This window comes from Hylobates moloch, unplaced genomic scaffold, assembly GCF_009828535.3.
Source record: "Hylobates moloch isolate HMO894 unplaced genomic scaffold, HMol_V3 SCAFFOLD_2, whole genome shotgun sequence".
Lineage (NCBI taxonomy): Eukaryota > Metazoa > Chordata > Mammalia > Primates > Hylobatidae > Hylobates > Hylobates moloch.
Window position 1 is genome coordinate 83,393,824 of NW_026652277.1, and position 4,489 is coordinate 83,398,312.

At 40.7% G+C, this 4,489-nt stretch overlaps 1 pseudogene; it reads left to right on the top strand.

Moving 5' to 3' along the window:
* Positions 1-2,624: 2,624 nt before the first annotated feature.
* LOC116475389 (citrate synthase, mitochondrial-like) lies at positions 2,625-4,009 on the top strand (annotated as a pseudogene).
* Positions 4,010-4,489: the final 480 nt, after the last annotated feature.

Sequence of the window (4,489 nt, forward strand, 5' to 3'; positions counted from 1 at the left end):
AGGAGTGGAGCCAGAGCAGGAGTGGATTTTATTGTCCCCCTAAGATGCCTCGCCCACAAGAACTTCCAAGTCTTACCCTCTTGCGTTAACTGAAACTCCATCTTGGAACCCCCTCCTCTGGAACTAAGCCTTACCATCTAATCCATCAGTTATGGTTTATAATAATCATAAGTTATTTCCCTGATATCATCTGTAGGCAATGTATTCAATAAACAATACTTTCAAACAAAATGGACACAGTTTGAGTGATTTATACCATAATCAAAGTACATTCAGTGTAAATGTCTGATGCAGACTGCCATAAGCCTTGAAAACTGCTAAGTTAAATGGCAAATTGCCTTTATATTTTTCTAAAAGCAAAACTCATCACCTCTCAGTAAATTTCACCAATTTAACTTTCCAAGATAACAGGTAACTCTCTGATAGATGATTCCTAGATGAATACCTTTCTCTTGAAGAAATTTTTTCCAAATAATTTATCTTAGTGTTCTAATCAGAACCTGAACAACAACAACAATATATATATTTTATATATATATATATATATATCCATTTTTATAGCAATTCTAGTTCAGGGTCCTATGAGATCCGAAACAGCCTGGTCTTCCAGATAAACAGTACCATCGGTGATCAGGTGTGTGCTCATTTTGTTTAGAACTAAAGCATCAAAATGCAAGACTAGGCATTTCCAAAATATCCCAGGTGTTTCCAAAAGAGAGGAAATGGAAAAGTGAAGATTCTTTGTGACTTTAAAAATAGAAGATCTTTAAGAGGCACTTAAAAAAATTCACTACAATACAATCTATTTTGCCATGTTCCTCACATAACCAGAAATTATAGGCACCATGAATTGGAATAAAGCGGGTGCCCAATGAGGTAATTATGCCCACTTTCCTATTCATGGTGGCCTTAGGAACTACAATCCTTTCATTAATGGCCCTGGGAACATCCCAAGTCAATATTTTTATTTCCTGTTTTCACCTGCCAGTGGTGAGTACTTCTCTCCATTTTCTGAATATATGACTAAATTTAACATGGGAGTTATGACAAGACATGCAGGAAGCTGCCCAGGCCAAACGAACTGAAAAACTCAGAACGATTTTAAATATGCTTTTTGTTTTGAAGGAAGTCTTGAAGTTCTGCAGATCTTCGTCATTACTTTAATTTTATTTTGATGCCACAATTAGATTTGAAAGAATTTCCATACTCCTACAAAAAACTAAAGCATTTCAATTCTATGAGAATAAGGTAAAACTTTTTACGAATTTATTTTGATAAATGAACCATAAAATATCTGTGATACCAACCACTTTTTACTTTAGCTTACTGAAACATAAAGCAACACCTGTCAGCTAAACTTCAAATGAAATCTTTTTGAGTTTCACACTCCTTAAATGTATTTTTATACAAATAATCTTTAAAATATTTGCAGTTCATTTTAGCATTTGTTTATAACCTAAACTCATCTAAACTCAGGAAGGAATATTAAGCCATCATATGTATATTTTCTCAGTAAATCATTTTTAATCAATTCAACATGTAGCTTTTTTATCTGAAATGAAACTTTGCTAGCATACAGATATGAAGTGTATTTGTTTTCATAATCATTTTTGCATTTCTGTTTTTTTATTTTTTAAAACAAATAGATTTCACAAGATACGTGTAAAAATACAAGCCAGCAATCCATTCCTTTTGTTTAATCTGTCAGAATATTAACCAGAAAATGTCCTGCTGTGGACTGAACAACCAAATGGTAGAATTGGGTCTACTGTAAGATTAAATAGATCTTCCTTTTGGTGCTTTTTGAAATATGCATTATGTAAATGTGCTTAATGTCTCTGCCAGAGTAATCCAGAAAAGAATTGGAAATGAACAGCTGGGTCAAGGGGAGAAAAAGAGTTGGGAGGGATGATACATGGGGGTTCCTCCTGGGATAGACAAACACAATGGCAACAGAGAAGAAAATGTCAGTGTAAGTTGCCAATTGTATAGCAGATGATTCGCAGTCGTGTGGCAAACAGACCTTCAATTTCCAGGCACACCTACAGCCAAGGGTTTCTAATAGTCCTGAGTTGTGATGGCCTTTCTTCAATTGCTGCATTCATCAGACTTAATTTCCATCTACTTCTATCATAAGGTGCCTGGTGTATTTGTACTTTTCTCAAACTTTAGTCACATTAATTAATTAATTTATTTATTTATTTATTTATTTATTTATTTATTTATTTTTTGAGACGGAGTCTCCCTCTGTCACCTACGCTGGAATGCAGTGGCACGAGAGGCTCACTGCAACCTCTGCCTCCCGGGTTCAAGCAATTCTCCTGCCTCAGCCTCCTGAGTAGCTGGGATTACAGGTGCCTGCCACCATGCCCGGCTAATTTTGTGTATGTTTAGTAGAGATAGGGTTTCACTGTGTTGGCCCGACTGGTCTCGAACTCCTGACCTCAGGTGATCCACCCCCCTTGGTCTCCCAAAGTGCTGGGATTACAGGCATGAGCCTCATTTTAAAGAACAAGAACCTTGTCTACCCACTGGCATGGCCCCTGGTGCAGCAACATAGGCTCCTGTTCCTGCGCAGCTCTCTCCTTCCTTCTCGGCCTATCAGAGCCCAGAGTTGGCCCACCATGGCTTTACTCACTACTGTCACCCAGTTCTTGGGAACGAATTACGTATCTTGTCTTGTTCTTGCTGCCTGGCATGCCAGTACCTTCTCCAGGAATTTGGAAGACATATCAGCTTACCTGATACCCAAGGAGCAGGCCAGAATTAAGATCTTCAGACGGCAACGTGGCAAGAGGGTGGTGGGCCAAAACACTGTGGGCATGATGTGTGGTGGCCTGAGAGGCATGAAGGGATTGGTATATGAAACATCAGTTCTTGATCCTAACGAAAGCATCCATTTCTGATGCTTTAGTGTCCCTGAGTGCCAAAAACTGCCACCCAAGGCTAAGGGTAAGAAAGAACCCCTGCTGGAGGGTTTATTTCAGTTGCTGGTGGCTGAACAGATCCCAACAGAGGAAACAGGTATCTTGGCTTTCAAAAAAGTGGGCAAAGAGGACAGCTCTACCCTCCCATGTGGTCACCATGCTGGACAACTTTCCCACCAATATACATCCCATGTTTCAGCTCAGTGCAGCCTTCACAGCCCTCAACAGTGAAAGTAATACTGCCTGAGCACATGCGAGGCTATCAAGTACTGGGAGCTGATCTATGAAGACTGTGTGGATCTGATCACAAAGCTACCTGTGTTGCAGCAAAGATCCACCAAAATGTCTACTAAAAGGGCAAAAATATTGGGGGCATTGACTCCAAGCTGCACTGGCCCCACAATTTCACCAACATGTTAGGCTATACTGATGCTCAGTTCACTGAGCTCATGCACCTGTACCACACCAGCCACAGTGACCATGAGGGCAGCAATGTAAGCGCCCATATCAGCAACTTGTTAGGCAGTGCCCCTTCAAGCCCTTATCTGTCCTTTGCAACAGTCATGAATGGATTGACAGGCCCTCTACATGTACTAGCAAATCAGGAAGTGCTTGTCTGGCAACTTAACTACAGAAGGAAGTTGGCAAAGATGTGGCAGATGAGAAGTTATGAGACTACACCTGGAACACACTCAACCCAAGATGAAGTTATTCCAGACTATGGCCATGTAGTGCTAAAGAAGATTGATCCACGAGGTACCTGCTATGAGAGTTTGCTCTGAAACACCACATAATGACCCCATGTTAACCTGGTTGCTTAACTACACAAGATTGTGCTCGATATCCTCTTAGAGAATGGCAGGGCCAAGAATCCTTGGCCCAATGTAGACACACACTGGGGTACTGCTCCAGTACTATGGCATGATGGAAATGAATTACTACACTGTTCTGTTCAGAGTGTCTCAGGCACTGGGTGTACTGGCACAGCTCATCTGAAGTCATGCACTAGGATTCCCTCTAGAAAGGCCCAAGTCCAAGACCATAGATGGTCTGATAAGTTTGTAGACTCTAAGTTGGGATAAAACTGGAGACTAGGGGGAAAGTGACTACCAGAAAGTGAGGACACATAAAAAAAAAAAAAGTCTACTTTGGTTTTAAGGGGTCTTTAAAGACTTAAGATTCAATTGTATCTGAGGCACTGATAATAGATTTGAGTTTAAAATGTAAATTAAAAGTTTAAAAGATGAAAAACCTAGCCAACTCCCTTCACTTGCCTGGTATGAGTTGCCCATCAACTGCAGAATGACCACTACTAATGCACGTGTAATGGGTTAAGTTTGGCCCCCGCACCATCTCAGAGTGAGAATCTGGCTCCTCTTTCCCTGGGTCAAAGCTGGTTGCAGAGAATGTACAGTCACTTCTGAGATTTTGCTTCTACTCTGCCAAGTGCACAATAAGCCAGCAAGCCAGGAATCTTCCCTTTCTGTTTCCATAGGAATGATGTTGGATAATCAGCTGCACCGAGTCCGTCAGCCCTCTCCTCTGCACACTAACACCTCCTA